This window comes from Perognathus longimembris, chromosome 9 (assembly GCF_023159225.1).
Source record: "Perognathus longimembris pacificus isolate PPM17 chromosome 9, ASM2315922v1, whole genome shotgun sequence".
NCBI lineage: Eukaryota > Metazoa > Chordata > Mammalia > Rodentia > Heteromyidae > Perognathus > Perognathus longimembris.
In genome coordinates, this window is record NC_063169.1 from 2,610,502 (window position 1) to 2,629,723 (window position 19,222).

The window sequence follows — 19,222 nt, forward strand, 5'->3', positions numbered from 1 at the left end:
TCTAGTTTTGCTGGATATCTAATTCTGGGTTGGCAATTGTTGGCCTGGAGGACTTGCATTGTGTTCTTCTACTCTCTTCATGCGTGGTAGGTTTGTGTGGAAAGGTCTGCTGTTATTCGGATCCTTTTCCCATTGTAATAAATCTCTTTCTTTGCTTTGGCTGAATTCAAACTTTGCTCTTTATTCTTGAGATCTGAAGTCTTGATTATTATGTGCCTGGGTGAGGATTTTCGAGGGTCTGTTCTGCCAGGCATCCTATAGGCTTCGGTTACTTGGGTGAGGTCCCTTGTGTGATTGGGGAAGTTTTCTGCAATACCTCTGTTGAAAATATGTTGTAGCCCTCTGCTCTGGTATTCAGCTCCTTCATCTATTCCAATTATGTGCAGATTATATCTCTTGTCTTTGTCCACTAGCTCCTGGATTAGTCTGCCCTGGAGTTTAACCATTTCTTGGAGTGTGGTAATTTTCTGGTCCTTATCAGCTACATAGTCGTCCAAGAGAGATTCTGGATTCAATATGGTCACTTCTTTGTGCTGTGGATTCAATTGCTGCGTTTATGGATGTCAGCGAGCTATTTGAGGTTGCCAGATCAGCTCTGATCATGGAAATTTCTTACATTAAAGAGTTGTATTTTAAATCTATTTTTTCATGCATTTCACTTCTCACGATGTTAAGGTCTTCTTTAACAGAGGAGTGCACTGTATCCATTTTTGCTTCCATTTCTTTCTTGACTTCCTGAATATCCTTTGAGACTTCCATTCTAAACTCCCGGAATTGTTTTCTGAATTTGTTCCTGAGGCTTTCCATCATTTTTGCTATCTTAGCCTCAGTTGTTTTTTTATTCTCCATCTCCTGTTCAGTAATACTACTTTTTGGAGCTGGTGAGTTGGCTTGACCTTTCATGAAATTTGCAATATTTCTTTGTGATTTGCGCATCTGGAGATCTGTAGGTGGCTTCCTTCGGTTGGCTATGTGCTGGTTCCCGCTGGTCCATCAGTGGGAGACTTGTTTGTGTCCTGGCTCTGGGTTTGAGTTTGGCTGTTGAATCTTACTGCCCAATGGGTGAGGGTGACCGTCTTGGTTGTTGCCGGGGTGGTCACCCTCACTGCACTTGGGGGTGGGTAGGTTCTGTGTCTTTCTCTGCGGGATAGTGTCCTGCCGCTGTGTTGTGCTGACCCTAGTGTGCTCCTGATGAGGGTTTGCGGGTCGCTGATTCAGCGTGGCATGAAGACTTTTCTCTTCTTTGCTTCTTTTCCCACTAGGTGCCGTGGTCAAAAGAGCTCACCTCTGAGATTGAGAATTGCCGCTGAGAGGCGGCTTGCCCACCTGTGGGGAATGCTCCTGTCGGAGCAGGTGTTGCTGTTGAGGGGCGGCCCGCCCACCTGTGCAGAGTGAGCCTATCAGAGCGGGCGCTGCCGCTGGGGGGCCCTGCCCACCTGTGCTGGGTGTGTCTATCAGAGCGGGTGTTGCGGCTAAGGGGGCAGCTTGCTCACTTGTGCGCTCCCGTAGGGGTTTGGGCAGGAGATCCTCCTGCTGGAGTCTAGCACACTGGCCCATGCTGGCCCTCTGGGGAGCGTGTGCACATGCACTCTAGGGCTTCCTTTGGGGGCGCGCTGCCCCGAGTTGTTGGAGGGTGCTGTGCCCTCTCGCGAGTCTGCTGTGGGGGGGGGGGGTGGTACGCGTGGACCCCAGCAGGTTCAAGTGTCTGGGCGCGGGTTGGTGCCCACAGACTCTCTGCGCGAAGGGGTGTGTGTTCGAGCCCAGGTGTACAGGGACCCAATTGTAAGAGTGAAGTGGTGGCCACCTGCCCGCAGCTCACACTTACCCTCTCAGCTACTCAGGAGGCTGGGATTTGAGGGTCACCGTCCCAAGGCAGCCTGGACACTGAAGTCCAAAGGACTCTGATCTCTGATCAACCAGCAAAAAGACAGAAGTGGAGATGTGGCTCCGTGGATAGAGATCTAGCCTGGAGTAAATAAACTCAGGAACCTTACTCAGGCCCTGAGATCAAGCCCCGGGAATGGCACAAAGGGAAGGAAGGGTGTGGTGCTAAGGTTTTGAGGAGAGTTTCCCCCAGCGCCTGGCTCAGTGCAGCCTCGCCTGTGGTGTCAGTGTGGTCGTGGGGCGGGGGGACCTGTGGCATCAGTGCAGTCATGACGGGGGCATCTGTGGTATAGAAACGGCCAATGCCATCTGCCAAGCATGACCTGTGTGCAGACCAGGAGGCACTGCTCTTCCAGCTTGCATTTGTTGAGTTAATTTCCCTTCTTCATATTACTAATGTCCCCAGTTCAGACTGTGATTTATAAACTGCTGAGTTTCTTGCTTTGATAGGATTCTTTCTCTTTGTCTATTTTTTATACTATTTCTAAAACCAGAGTCAAAAATTGATTGATTTTCAATCTAGCATGATTTTTTTTTTGCCAGTCCTGGGCCTTGAACTCGGGGCCTGAGCACTGTCCCTGGCTTCTTTGTTCTCAAGGCTAGCACTCTACCACTTGAGCCACAGCACCACTTCTGGCTTTGTCTATATATCTGGTGCTGAGGAATCGAAACTAGGGCTTCATGTATGGGAGGCGAGCACTCTACCCCTAGCCCATATTCCCAGCCCCTTCTAGCATGATTATTTAAAAAATCATATTTACAGTGTTCCTACCAATGCAAACCTCCAGCCTTTTCTGAATTATAATAGGCTCCCTTTCTTCCACACTGTCCTGGACTCCAGTTCAAGAAATAAGAAAATATCATCATGTGACCCTTCCCAGATAGTCAAGAGTACCCTCTCTTTGAATTTAAATGTGAATTGAACCCTAATTTCTCAAAAGAGACACACAGAGAGAGAGAGGAGAAAGGAAAATAATCAACTTGTGAAGGGATTTAGTCTAGAAATTGCAATTTCTCACTGAATTTTTCACACCCAACCCTTTACCCCCTTTGGAGTAGATTTGACTTTCTCTTTCTCTCCTTGATTACTTTTCTTCCATTATTCAATGAGATCCCACAGTTACAGATCATTAGGAAACATGTAATAAAAGCAGATACCTAATTCTCGAAGAGAGATATTGCCATTTTCCTCTTTAAAAGGCCATTTTCATAAAAGGCTTAAAAGTAGAATTAGGAAACAGACCATGAACATTCTCTACTCTGCCCTTTCAGAAATGGGAATTCGATACGCTGAGTGTTATCGCATCGCAATGACCAGTCCTACTTGATATTCTCCCATAGTTAAGCAGATAATTCATAGCCCATCTCCCAATTGTGATGAGTGCCGTTCTCATTAGTCTCCCTGTGATGGAATGTGTAACTATTTGTGAATGAATAAATGCATTCAGTGAAGCCAGATTAGTGCATGATTAGCAAGTGTCTTCTAAGAAAGGAACTGATTTGAAAGCATAAAATCTAGCCAAATTAGATAGCTTCCCTGATGAATTCAAGCTTGAATCAATTTGCACTCAGTCTTTTGAATGTGTTGTAATTTTGACTAAAAACTGAAACAAGATTATTTCTGTAAATCTAATTTCTCCTTTCTGAAGTGTTCTCTGATACAAAGTCTACTGTACCATGAAATAGGTCCGTTGTACTTTTTCTTTCAACTCTGATGGCATGCCTAATAAACTCCCGCTTCATTATACATAGAAAGTATTCATTTCTGAGACTAAGCATTATTGGAAAATGTGTTTCTATACTGTCATGCCACCTGATGGACTATTAAGAAATATGCACATGTATAATTACCAAGAGTAGCCTTGTTATTACCTATTGTTCCTGACCTGGAAACAGGTTCAACCTTGCTAAAGCTACAGCCAGAGATCATTTCTAAGGCTCAGTGCCTTAAGAAACTTAAATGCATTCTCAAACTACTTTACATCAATTCAAATAGCAATATGCTTTTTTGTATGTGCTAGTACTAGGGCTTGAACCCAGGGCCTGAGTGCTGTCACAGTAATTTTGCTCAAGGCCAGTACTCTATCACTTGAGCCACAGTTTCATTTCTAGCTCTTTGCTCATTAATTGGAGATAAAGAGTTTCATGGAGTTTCCTTTGGGGAATGCCAGCTTCCTGAATAACTAGAATTACAGACATGATCCCAATGTCACCTAGCTTCAGTGTTCATATTTATACCGGGGCAGAAATAATTTAAACACAAGACAGAGGTTACATTACCATTTTTCTAAGACTGGGTGAGACAGTTCACATGTGTACTTCCAGCTACTTAGGCAGGACCATAGATGGGCTGAAGTTTGAAGACAAGCAGGGCAAAGGTTCCAGGCCTTATCTGAAATGTAACAAAAGCAAAACGGCCTGGGGCAGCAGTACAGTCCGCTTGCCGAAGGCCGGCCCCAAGTTCCGACCCGCGCACTGAAAACATAAATCTGTTGACTTGAGCACCACGTGGAGGAAGTGGAATGGGATGCATGAGTACTAACTAAGCTCCTATTCTGTAGCTTTCGATATATACACGGCCAGCATCTTCCACAACCCCAGAATTCATTAAACCTGGACATTTAGGAAAAAAAAAAAAAAGACAGTCAATGCGGTTGCTTTGCAACAATGCCATCAAGTTCCTTGGATCTGTTACACCCCAGGAAGCCAATGTAGCTGACATTTATTAGAAAGCCAATGATGCTAGGAAAGAGATAAAGACTAGGAGGAGCCCAAGAAGTTAGACCTGGTATATATTCTTCTCTACATCATCAGAAACCAAAGCTTGCCAGTTCTCAAGTTTTGCAGACTATAAAGACTAATTACTGTGAATTTGAATGTGTGTATTTTCATTTAGAATTTGTTGCTTTAAGTAAGTAGATCCTATGATTTGATTTTGAAGACCAGAAAAACATCCACTCAGCATAAACCAATCAAAACCTTAGGATCTGCTAGGCAAATATTTATAGTCAACAATGTACACATTATGAGAAACAAATTTCATTTGTTCAAGTCGCTGTGATAGCTCTGTGGTGTATTACCCGCCTCAGAGGGCCCGGACCCTCAGCTTAGGAGAAATGGAACCCGGCCTTGCTTGGGGCTTTAGTGGGTCTGCTGCTTCCTGGCCTGGTGCCCCAGCTTTGTATCGGTTTCTGTTTGTTGACATTAAGATCAAGCAGAAACCTTTCTGTTTAAGTCGCCAGGAGGAACCACTCGGAATGTAAGGTAGGAGTGTTCCACTCTCCGCTGGTCGCCTAAGACCTTGGCAACAGCGTTTCCAGTTTCTCTGCACAGAATTTCCAACTGGTCTGAAACGCTTGTTCAGAGATGATGGTGATGATGACGATGTGTGTGTGTGTGTGTGTGTGTGTGTCTGTCTGTCTGTCTGTCTGTGTGTTGAGATCGGCTGGAGCTCAGTACCTGCTCCTCTCACTCTTGCACGCAAGGCTGGTGCCTCTACCACTTGAGCCACACCTCCAGATTATATCTCGTGTTACAAAAACTGCTTAAACCTGCCGAATCCATTTGAACCAAGAATCAATACTTGCTGGCAATTCTGAGCCAAAGTCGACAAAATGTTAAATTGGGCGAGAATACTCTCTAGAAGGCTGTAGCTTGGTGTGAGACTCCATCTGCAGGGTGACGGTCTTTCAGAACTTTCATTCGTTTTCTCCCAGCAAGCCCTAATAGGAATGGAGGAAGACATGGCCAACTCTCCTCCTGAGCTGACCCTTGGAAGAGCGAGTCCCAACTTCAACTCAAGTCTTTGCACCTGTGGCCTTTTCCCACCGTGCAGGAAACTCATTGTACTACCTGTGGGCCACAGCGGTGAGTGTAGAAGCAACATCCAGTTACAGTTCCTCTAAATGGCCACGAGGCATGCAGGAGAAGAGCCGTGTCTTTCAACCCTGTTTTACTCTGAGTTCATCATTGGGTTTTGATTTGGGCTGTGAATGAAAGAGCTGACATTTTGCTTCATTTGGAGTGAAGGAATCCTTCCTCTGCTCCTCGGGCTGGATCCCACATGGCCGTTCCCCCACGGAAACGGAGGTGAGCGCTTACCTTCTCTTCCTCCACTGAAAATCTCTACACAGTAAGATCTTCATTCACTTAATCATGCTGAGCATTCACAGGTGCAAATATGTGTGTGTGTGTGTGTGTGTACATATTTATTATTTATGTCACACTAACCAAAACAATGTTAGAAGGATATTCAGCAATCACATAAATATATTTAAGGCTCACCAGGTATTTTATTAGCCTAATAATTATTTTTAATTTTTGCCTTTTACCTTAGTTTAATATTCTAAAGTCAAGGTTTTACTCACATTTCATTTTTTATGATAATATGATGTTTCTTATTGAGTTAAATACACTCACTGCCTTGGATTAAAATTACCTCTTTTTCATTCTGTCCATATACCTATCACCATTTCTGAACAATATTTTTGTGCTTATGGGCCAGTACTCAAGGCCTGGGCCTTGTCTTTCAACTTTTATAGTCAAGTAAATGAGAGTCTCATAGACTTTGCTGTCTGTCTGGGCCTCAAACTCTGATCCTCAGATCTCATACTCCCAAGTAGCTAGAATTACAGGCGTGAGCCACTTGTGCTTGGCTAGAAAAACGTTTCAAGAATGGAAAGAATAGTTAGGTTCATATAATCTATGGGAACTTTGTATTGTACCAGGGCCAACTTTTCCACTCCTATTAAAAATTAGTAAGAAGCCGTCGTAATCAGTAGTAACCAATTCAGGGTTATTGTAGGCTGTGGTTTGTTTTCAATTCAGGATATTAAAACAATTTCATTGATAATTTATGAACTATCAGCTTTAGCCCTACAAGTACTGGAAGAATTATAAATGGAAAATCTGACCTAGCAAATAGTTTGGAGTAAGTGCTATGACCATAGAGTTTGTGGACATTTCCATTTTCTTTCCTTCCACACACAGACTTACTCTGTGAATTTTAGTGAGAAAACATGACTCCTCACTTTTAAAAAGTTTGTGGGTAGACTCAAATGTGCCTTCCCCCAGTGTCCTAGTGAACAGCATCTAAAAAGTGGGCCTTAGAAACAAGATTTATCCCCAGAGATATACCAAATGATGGTATTGATTCACCAGCACTTCTGTTTCCCTTTTTCCCCTCAATACCCTGAAACTGGACTTACTTCTTGATTACCGGAGACTCCATCTATAAACTCGGGGGAGCTCAGTCCATATATACTAGTTACAAGAGAAGTTCTTGTAGGTTTTACTGACGTGAAATCGTTTCTGATAATAATATGTGTCACTGTTGGTTTTTTCCCCTAATGAATTTAGTCTCTGGTAGCTTCTTCGGTGAATTTAAAGGCTTGGGCAAATTTAAGAGTTATAAACTGGCAGCTTTATTAAGACCGAGCATCTCGGTTACCATTATGCAAAGGTCTAAGATGTGAAACGGACAAGGTTCCCCCATCGCTGCAGAGCAAAGCCTGCTGCACTCACCAACCAGGTAATTACTTCTGCCAAAGTATGGCTCTTCTAAACGTAATGAACACCAAGGGAAAAGGGAAAGCAAACATAATTAACTCTTAAAACAGCATTTCTTACTCTTGTCCGAACTCATTTCAGTCTTCCAACAACACTATTAGGCCTTCATTTTCTTTAAGTCAGCTTCTAAAGTGACCAATTATCCCTGAGACAGAAGGTGGAATGTAATAAACTCTCTTGATAAGTCACCCAAACAGATAAGGTCCTAATTTTTCTATTAGGATATCAGCGAGTAGCTGTACAAAGGGATTTCAATCCAACATAGAAATTTGTGAATACCAGGCATCTTGATCATTGAGCATCTACTGAAACATGATTTAAAGAATTGTAAAGATATCAATGATGCAGAATGATGTCAGGAAAAGTATTAAGTCTATCTTGTTACATTTGAAATATTTCCTCCTACTCTGGAAGATGTATGAAATTGGTAACATTACTAATTTTCTTCCAAATATCTGTGTGTGATTGTGTGTGTGTATGTGTGTGTGTGTGTATGTGTGTCTGCCTAGATTTCAACTCAGGGCCCTGCACACTTGCTTGGCTTTTTTTTTGCTCAAGGCTGATGCTGCCTCACCTAAGTCACAACTTCACTTCTGTATTTTTGTTTTTGTTTTGCTGATTAATTAAAGATGATTAAATTTCTGGTGTTTGACTGCCCAGGCTGGTTTCAAATCTTGATCCTCAGATATCAGCCTCCTAAGTACCTAGAAATATAGACATGAGCCACTGGCATAAGTCTAGACTCTTCATAGATATAGCTAGATACAGATACAGATCTAGAGATAGGGATAGATATAGTTATGTGTGTATGTATATCTGTATCTCTCTCTATCTACATCTATCTGTCACCTATCGATCTATGCTCGCTAGGTTAGGCTACTCAGCTTCCATTACTTTAATGAATTCCTGAGGTAATTATGAATAGAAATCCCTCCAAGTGCAGTACTTTGCCTCATAGCATTGGAGCCTGAGGTCCTCACTCTATCCGTGTCAGGGTTTGAGGCCTTGGGGAGGTGGAAGCCTGCAAGGGGACAAGGGGACCGACATGGCAGGGCAGAGCGTGCTCAACCTCGAGCAGGTCACCAAGAGAGCATAAATACCGCCCATGTAGAGAAGTGGCCTTGATCACATCCAAACCAATGCGCACACGCGAAGCCATCGATGGTTACTCCCTACTCGATCATCGCAGTAAGGAGAACTCCCTTGTTTCGGGTAAAATTCTGAGTTTTCCTCAGAACTTAATAAACGCGCATTTGCCCTAGAACATCCTTTTTCTAGCCAGGCGCGGACGGCCCATCCCTGCAATCCCACTACCCTGGAGTCTGAGCACCGAGGATTCTGGTTTGAAGTCAGCCCAGGAAGGCAACCTGTGAGCCTCGGATCCTCAGTGAACCACTGAGAAGCTCGAGGTGGAGCTGTGGCCCAAGCGGTAGAGCGCCAGGCTCGAGTGCACAAAGCTAAGCGATGCCCTGGGCCCTGCGGTCGGGCCCACGCCGTGTCACAAAAAAAAATGATTGTAAACTGTTGTGAAAACCAGCCTGCGGGAAGCGTCAACCATCAGGTACGTCCTTGAATTGCAGCAGATTTTCCTAAGATGAGAAATTTGAGAAGCTATTTGGCTTAATATAATTGAATTCGATATACATTTTTTATGAGACAGGGCCATGCTGGCCACAGACCCGTGGTATTTCTACTTCAGCTTCCTAGGTGCTAGGAATGCACGTGGGCACTGACTGCTCCTCTTAAGTATTTTTAAAACATAGGCCCTACGGGTCTCCAAATTATCTCGTTAAAATTATTTCCAAAAAACTCATGATGACCTGGCTTGCTTCAAATATTTTGCATGCAGTTGAAGTAGTTTCTTTTTTTGAATATTTTATTTTATGGTGCCGATACTGGGAATTGAACTCCTGACCTCGGGCTCTTACAGGACTTTTTCTCTGGTACACATTGGTGCTCTAACACTTGAGCCACAACTCCACTTCCAGCCTTTTGCTGGTTAACTCGAGTCATTGTCTCATGGCCTTTTCTACCAAGGATGGCTTTCAGCCTTGATACTCAGATCTCGGTGTCCTGGGTAGCTATGATTATAGGAGCCTCCTGTACCTGGTTTATTTATTTTTGTTTATTCCTGAACATAAGACGGCAATGTGTGAATAAGTTCGTATCGTAAGAAAATGAGTGGAAATGTTTTACTGGTAGCCTGGTCCTAAAAAGTGTCCCCAGAAACTTAACATGTCCTATTGCCACTTCCATCCATTTGAAAGTACAATACCTGAAATTCTAGAGAAAACCCAGAAGCTGAGTCAACAATGATTCCCAAACTCTTCCATGGAAATATAGGAAGATGGCCGAGCACCTACTTTTTTATTGAGTGAGGAAAGCTCTGGCAAATGATTAAAGATATTTTTATTATACTCAACCACACTAATTAAGGACACTTCTCTTCACAGTGAGATATACATTTTATCCTAGGATCTGTTCTTTGCATGCTAATAGAAGGATATTGTTATCTCTCAAGAATTGATTTTTCCAACCCAATCCATAAACACATTTTTCAAAAAGTATATGAAAATACAATCATGAATGAAGTTTCTGTCTGAAAGGCACAAATAATTTCCTCTTTTAATTTAGTCATTTGTTTCCTGATTAAGTTTGTTTGGAGACTGTTAAAACAAAAGAGTGAATTAGAAAGTGTGCATCAATACAACTGATTTCTAGCACCATGCCTTAAAGTAATAAGACTGAGTTTACTAAAGACCTCATGAACTCAGGAATGCTTCCAGAATACTGCTTTGGAACTGAGTTGATGTTAGCAGTGTACAGTCTATGGGAGGAAACCCAGACCCCGTGCTGTTGTGTGCTCTTGCATTCACTTGCACGCATGCATGTGTGGGCCAGTGCGTATGTCAACACATTCTGTAATGAAAATGTACACGCCCACTTCCTTTTCATAAGAGACCAATGAATACACTATACCAAAGTCAATGACTACATTTTCTATTTTGATTTAAAACCACACTGGAACACCTTGATTTCTACGTCTATGTATTCATGAATCTATTTTCAAATATGTACAGGAAAATATTTTTCTGTTTATCAAATATGTGAGTTTCAAAAAATAGCTGCTTCGTGGATTAACAATGTTTTTTTCGACGTGTTGCCATTGTGGAGGTGATTTCGCATTACTGTTTATAGCTTATTAAAGTATGTACTAGATAAAGTTGCTCATCCAAAAGGTAAACTTTATTACATGGTACACTTATGGAGACAATAAAATGTAATTACAGAAAACAATCTGCATATTAATTCCGCAGAGCAGAATATTGAAGTTTTATGCATACTTCTTTATATTTTATAATTATAGATCATCCATAAATAGAGAATTTTCACACTTAGCATCAATGCTATATACCTCTTCTGAAATCTGTTTCTATTTTACAAGACAAGAACTAAGAAACGTGGAAAATAAGGCCATGAATGCAACTGCTTCTTTTCCATGAGAAGTTTATCCATTTCATTTACATAGTGAGCTTTGAATTAATCTGGGCTCTCCTCCATATTTTACTCTTAGGGAAAGAAGTTAGAAAATAAACTTGAGATATGAATTTATTTCAAAAGGCAAAGGCATTATTATTTTAATTTCTGCTTAGCATGAACCAAATTTTACTTCATAAATGAACCAAAAAAAATGTAATGCCTTCTAATGGCTTTTCCCTCTCTCTGATCTGGACAATGTGATTTACTCATAATTTTCATGTAGGAAAGAAAGCTATAAAAACTACTAGCTCCTTATCTATTCAGAACAAGAGGATAAACAGTAAGCCAACATGCTAATGGGCATCTGTAATAAGAGTCCTAAGGAGACTGGAGCGGTACCATCCAGAAATCAAAGGCTTCAATTCAAACTTTAGAATCAAGAATTTGTCTCAAAATAAACACAAAAACAAAAGCAAAGAAAGCATCCCCATTACCAATGATATTATTGTCAGTAACCATCTGTCCCCCTGAGCAATCAGTACTGATTGAGGCCCTTTCGTCATTATTATTATCTTTTAATTGTCTTTACACAGTTAGCGTGGTTTCCATTCAGCATGTCAGTGTGTGAGTACAACAGATCGTGCTCAATGACTCCCATGCTCCACACTTCAAAGGGAAGTCATAATAGTGTATTTCCTGGCTAATCAAAATGTACTATTTAGGGACATTCTATGTTGCTATGCGTGAAATTCCTGGAAAAAAAAAAACCTGCTTCGATGCATAGATTTTCTTTTTATATCTGGACTGAAGTAAAATGATTAAGCACATGCATACAAACACATTCACTTGAGACTAAACTCATTTGCTCATTTTCTCTCCAACATTAAAGAGAATTGTGTATGTGGACATGCTTACCAAAAATCTGGCAAGTTGTTTTTTCACTTAAAAATATAATCGGAGCCAGGCAGTCGTGCAGGTCTTACTAACCCAGCAACATGAAGTTCTGCAATTAATATCAATTAAATATGATGAAGAACAGAAAAGGTAAAATCAAGCAATTATAACGGAAGTGTTGCCCTGACAGGGTTAACCAGTGTTAATGTTTCCTATGATGTATTTATAGTGTGCTTCCACAGGAGAGAAAGCCATAATAACTCTAGTATTTCCTCAAGTATCAGTGATATATTTGTCCATATTAAATTAAATTATTATGCTCTACTGGGAATTGAACTCTGGGCCTCATGCTTGCTAGACGGGAGGTCTACCTTTGGGTCCTTTCTTCCCTTTAGCTGTTGGGGGGGGGTTGTAAAAGTCTCATGTTTTTGCTCAAGGCTAACCGCATAGTATCATCCTCTAAACCTATGCCTCTTAGTGGCTGGGGTGACAGATTTATATCACCATATATGCCTTGCCACTTGTTTGAGATGTTGGTTACTTTTGGGGGGGATAGCCTTGAACCATGAACCTTCCAATCTCTGTCTCCCAAGCGACTGGAATTACAGTGGTGAGCTCTAGCATTCAGCCAAAGGCTAACAGTGCTGGACTTAACCCCAGGAAGCATGATCACCATTCTGACTCTGTGAACTGAATTTTACATTCCACATGTAAGGGAGGTCGTGCAGGTTTTGTCTTTCTGTGAATAGCCAGATTCCCAAGGGCAGATGCTGAACAAAGGAAACAAAATATCAGGTAAACAGGAGGAGAAAATGCAAGGTCTACTCTAAAGCTAGTGATAAGTATTGTGTGCTTTCTCAGTGTGAAGGTTCTGGGACTTGAACTCACGGCCTGGGCACTTTTCCTTAACTTTAGGGCTCTATGGTATAACTCTACGACTTGAGTCACAGCTCTACTTCCAGCTTTTTGGTGGGTAATTGGAAATAAGAGTCTCATGGACTTTTGTGACTGGGCTGCCTTTGTACTGTGACCCTCAGATCTTAACCTCCTGGTAGTTAGGATTATAAGAATGAGCCTACCAGTGTATATTATATGCTTCTCAAAATTTACCAAGGAAGGGGATTTCAGTCTTTGCACCACAAAAATCTACAACTATGTGTGAGTGAATGCAAATGGATTAACTTAAATTTGTAATATATATACATATATATTCACACATAAATATATCAATTTGTGCAATATAAATATATGCAATTTTACTTGTTAAATAAAGAAAACTGAATCATAAACTAAAAAGTTTAAGTGTATATTTCCTAATAAGCAAGCTGTTGCTGAATTTATAATTCATAGTATAAACCCTTTCCGGATTAAATGTTATTAGCTGAAGGAGTTGTGTCATCAAGTAATGTTGCTTATTTCATTGTTAAGGCAAGGTTTTGAATTTCTATTATATTTTTGTTCTGAGAAATAAGTTATAAGTCTTTTCTTCTAATATAATGTTTTCAGTACCAATTGCATAATAGATAAAGCTTTTTCATAAATTATTCTTTAGTTCTCAAGAAAATAATTACTTGAACTAATAAATTGCCATTTTAGTAAAGCTGTATATGAGCTGGTAAAATGGAAATATTGCTTTGACTGAATGTCTTATCTACGAAAGCTTTTATGACACATGTCTCTAAATGTGTAGCAATTAAGATTTACTAAAAAAAAAAAAAGCTGAAATGGTAATTAGCCGTTAGATGTATTTGCTAAAGCAAACAAACAGAAGAAAGAAACCTCAGCAAATAAAAATGCTTAAGTCTGTTGAAAGCCACAATAATAACCCTGTGTTGTGGAGAGGACAATCCATTGTGGGAACTTGTAATTAGGAAGCAGATTTAGGTATATATTATTGAGAGCCCATGAAGTGAAAAGGATGGAGGACCGATAATGGGGCAATTAGTGTTCAACTTGAGCAGGCCATTCTTTGGTCGTTCTGTGCTGAGCTGCAGTGGTGAACTACAGGTCCTGTAATTAAACCTCGCAGCCTGGTCATCTAACCCTATTCCACAGATTCCAAGGACTAACGATCCTGGCTAGCCTACACACACCACCCTCCCCCATGCTTTTGAAATTGTCCTGAAGTCGCCTGTGGATTGTGTGTCCTAACAAAAAGAGAATCTGCACTCATGAGGGGGACCCCGTATTATTTCGGAAAAGGAGTCAATATCTAGACTAACTGTAAAATGCTTCGTAAATTGTGAGTTATTAATCCAATAGAAAAAATACAGAGAACCATTAATACAGATGATTTGGGCTCCAACATTGTATTTGTCGCAGTTAAAGTAGCCATCGTGAAGTTCTCACAGCTGACCAGAAGTGGACTTGGTAAACTGGTGGGCATAGATAGGTACCTGCTAAGGATACCTAGACAACACAATAAATGAACCCTGAGTAGATGACAGAAAATTTTCTTTCCATCAATTGCTACTAGAAATAATTATTTTTATTCCCTTTACCTTTCCCTATCATTCATTTTTCTTTAAAAAAATTCAAGGTTATTTAATATTATGACCAAATGTTATTTAATTCCATCATTTCATTAGTATTTGGTTGCTAATGAACCAGTTATTTGTTAATTTGCAATCCCCACCCTCTTCTCCTTCATAACCTATAAATTTCACTTGGGTGTGCAATTACACTGGACAACATTTTATGTAAAACTTGCGTGCCAAGTAAAGACTATTGCCACTGACCATAGTATGAATGGTGACATCAAATATCTTATTTAATCAGAAGCTTTCCTAAAGCTCTGCCACTTTGGGTCACACCATATGTGGGAAAAGATGATAGCTTTGGAAGATTCAGAGAAATGCTTAAATTACAACCTCCGTTTTCTACTGATCGCTTCTGATTTGCATTATCAACAGGAAATGATATATTCTTGACACACTAACAATGAAGGAAAATTATAATTAAGTTGAAAATTACAGAGGCACAGTTTCAACGAATTCATGAAAATCTGAACTCTGCAAAATAGAATTGATGACACTGCTCTTATTTTAAAGCCTTTCTTTGGTATAATTTCCAGATAATACCCACCCCTAAATTTTCATATTAATAAGCATCCTGTCCTGGGTGTTTTTTATATTTTCTCTGAGGATGCTTTTTAGGTTGATCAAATCTTGTCTAGTATGTCAACTGTGTCTTTCCTATCAGGTGAAAAAGGACCTTTATCCCTGAAACTGAAGTAAGTATGTGTTGATTATTTCTAAACTGTCATGCATATCCAAATATGATGTTCCAGGAGTCAATTCATTACAAACTAAAATGCAGAACAGAGACAAAAGAGCTTGGGAAATGTGCGCGCGTGCGCGTGTGTGTGTGTAGCATGTATGTGTGTGTGTGTAGAGCATGTAACTATATGTTACTTCAATAGCAACAGTGAAGAGTATTGAACAGAGTTCCTTCCACACGGACTACCTAAAGAATAGTGTGGGAAGTGTTTGCAAATAGTAACTCTGGGAAACGAATGTTCCCGTGTAAACCCTGAGAGGCCATTCCTTATAAGAAGGTAGCATGTCATCTCAAGTCTGCAAGAATCCTGTCACACTTGCTAGTCTTTACTGTTCCTGGGGTAAAATGACAGAGAGGAACGAAAGGCAGTTACCACAGAGAGTGAAGCAGAATGTGGCAACATGGAAATGAGGAAATCTTCTACCACGCATTAGTTGTTGGTAAACGATGGAGACATCGCTGATGACAGCCGGTTCGCGTGCCCAGCCCACACGGACCCGGAGTTGCAGCATCTTGGGCGTGGGGGGCGTCGGGGGGCGTTGGGGGGAGTCGGGGCTCTGGGCAGCACAGCTTGTGGTGAGCCTAAGCAGGAGCAGTGGGTTAAAGCCTGTTTGGTGGAGCTGGGGGCGTGGTGGCCTGCACCTGCCGTGCTGTCCTGGCGATCGAGAAGCCTTGCAGAGGTGACTGGAGCCGTGCACACACCGGGGCAGGTGCGAGACCTGATCTCTAAACCAAACCGGGCAAGACAAGACTGGGGGTGTTGCCCTGGGGATAGGGTATCGGACTGACCCAGATGCCCCTCAGTAGAGGAATGGATCGGGAAGATGTGGTACATATACACCATGGAATTTTATGCTTCTATCAGAAAGAATGACATCGCCCCATTCGTAAGGAAATGGAAGGACTTGGAAAAAATCATACTAAGTGAAGTGAGCCAGACCCAAAGAAACATGGACTCTATGGTGTCCCTCATAGGGAATAATTAGCACAGGTTTAGGCAAGTCACAGCAGAGGATCACAAGAGCCCAATAGCTATACCCTTATGATCACATAAGATGATGCTAAGTGAAATGAACTCCATTTTATGAAAATGATTGTTATATCAGAGTTGTAACTACTTTCAACATGCCATGTGAAACCATAGCTTCTATTGTTGATGATCTTCTTGTATCCCCTTCCTGTGGTTGTACCGGCGCTGTCACTGTATCTCATCTGAGTACCCTGGAGACTGTATATACTGGTATTAGAAATAGGGAAGTGAAAGGGAATATCAAAATTGAGAGACAGGGGCTGGGGATATAGCCTAGTGGCAAGAGTGCCTGCCTCGGATACACGAGGCCCTAGGTTCGATTCCCCAGCACCACATATACAGAAAACGGCCAGAAGCGGAGCTGTGGCTCAAGTGGCGGAGTGCTAGCCTTGAGCGGGAAGAAGCCAGGAACAGTGCTCAGGCCCGGAGTACAAGGCCCAGGACTGGCCAAAAAAAAAAAAAAAATTGAGAGACAAAGGATAAAAAGACAAACAACTACAAAATCAATACTTGCAAAACTGTTTGGTGTAAATCTACTGAACAACTCATGGGGGGAGAGGGAAGGGGGAAGGGTGGAGGGGGAATGAGGGAGGAGGTAACAAACACTACAAGAAATGTACCCAAGGCCTAACGTATGAAACTGTAACCTCTGTGTACATCACTTTGACAATAAATGAGAAAAAAAAAGAATCCAAACCACAATAGATAGATAGATAGAGAGAGAGAGAGAGAGAGAGAGAGAGAGAGAGAGAGAGAGAGAGGAGAGAGGCAGGAAGGATGTGGGGGAGGAAGGCAGAGAGAAGGAGAAAGGGAGGAGGGTGGAGAGAGGGACAACAAAGGCTGTATAGAATGGCAGGTGAGTTTTCAACAGGGAGGTGGATGAACCTAATGGTAGAGTTACTTCTGTGAGTGGCAGAAAAGTAATAGAGTTAACAGCACAAGGAGAGTCTCAAACACCTCACATTTAAGTGAACAAGGTTTTCCCTAAGTGGCAAATGTTTGTTTTCCCCCCTGGTCTAACAGATCTGCGATCACCTTGGTGGGGCCTGGCATCCATCCTGAAACAGAATCTGAAGATCCTCAGCCTCCTGAGTGCGGGGGTTACAGCCCCATATCCAAACCCACCCCAGGTACCATTTGGGAGATTAAGTAGGAAGAATTTTCAGAAAAATATTGCTCTGTCTGCTTGGCATTGAAATTTGAACAAACAGCTGTCGACAAAAAGTACTGATTTTGGAGACATTTAGCTGGTTGGAGTGCCAGTAGAATCCGAGGGAAAATATGGAGAGCTAGCAAAGGTACGGGGGGGAAGACCCGTAGCTCCTGACATGGCCCTGGTGTCTCCAGGACCATTGCTCCTTTCCGCATTCCACAGTGGCCCCTTGAGCCGGCCGGATTCTTGCAGCCTTGTTTATGCTGGGTTTCTGTCTTGTTTGGCCAAAGGAGGCTTGAGTTATAAAAGTACAGACAGTAGGTTAACTCTAGCTGAATATAGAAATCATACATTTCTCAACATTAGTCTTCAAATGTGTGTGGCTTTTTTTTTTCTATCATTAACGTAGCACATAGGATAAGAGAGTTGAAGAACTAGAGAGGAAAATGCTGAGCTCCTCTTGGTATTGGTGATTAGGGAAGATCGACCCCAGATTAACGTGTCTCTCCAAGAGTCCGGGGCCTCCTGGGAAGTATCCCTCCCCCCCGCCCCCCCCCCCGCCCAGCCCCTCTGCTGCCTCCCTCCCCCCTTCTTTTAGCACACAGAAGTCAGTAGAAATATCCACCGACAGTGTAGATGGGTGATTTCTTTCCCCTTGCATGCCCACCAGTGTTTGTTGTTGTTTTTTTAATTCCGGATGATCACTAGGGTGGATGTGACCTGAGTGTTGTTTTGATTTTCATTTTCCTTATGGGTAGGAACACTGAACATCTCCTCGTGGGTTTATTAGCCATAGGTGTATGCATTCCCAACACCGGAAGATTTCAAGGGAAGAACTCTTGAAGTTATTGAATAGTCTCATACACAGGACCAGGATAAACTAGGAAATGAATCTTGTTAAAACCGTTTGCAGCCACAATTGACTAACATATGCATTTTAACGCAGGGTTTCCGTGTTGGAAAATAAACACAACTTTCAGACTCACCGCTGATACAAGATTATGACTTCAGGTCATAACTAATAAAACTGGGCTTCAGGTCATTGACAACGGTGTATTTCTTGAATCCTTTGTTAAGTCCAGAAAGTGATTTATAGAAGGAGCCTGTAGGTAGCCTCAGGAAAACAACAGTATTTAACTCTCATTCTAAGGTAGGGGGACATAATTCAGAGGGATTGGTGGGTCCAACAGAAAGCAGGCTGAGCAGGTTCCTTAGCTGCGTTATGAGCCGTTGCTTGTGACACAGAGTTGGATTTCAAGGCTCCACACCCCCTGCCTCCCTTCTACCGTTCTCTGCATTTTAAACACGTGTCATGGAAGTATTCCTATCTGCCTAGTGTTCTGTACTAAAAAGATGGTAAGAACAAAACTTGCCTCCTTACAGACATGACTTCGTATGTCTCGTCTGTCGCTTTGTGCCAGAACTAGAAGTTTGAACTCAGGGCGTGGTGCTCTCCATTGTCTTTTTCACTCACGGCTGGAGCTCTCCAACGTGAAGCACAGATCCAATTTTGTATTTTTATTTAATTGCTGGTTCTTTGGAGTCACAATGTGTCTCGTGGGCTTTTTGGCTTGGACTGGCTTCAAAACATCATCCTCAGAGTTGGGCTTCCTGAGTGGCTGGGATCACAGACATGGGCCACCAGCGCCTGGGCTACATTTGTGTTTATCTCAATCAAGAAATCTCTACTCCGAGAGATGGAAACAGGGAAATTCAGCAACTTCCTGTTGAGCTGTGGCAGATGAGACCCCAAGGTGGGCACTGGCCACTTCTTGTGCTCATCGGGGCTGGGTGACCCCCTGTCTGTCCTTGCTGTCCCCAATGTCACCTGCTTACGCTTCCTCACACAGTGTCCGTCCAAAGAGAGCAGCAGTTTACCCATCAGGGAGTCTGACCTCAGGAGGATTTTGGTCCTGAGTGAACGGTTGCAGAAA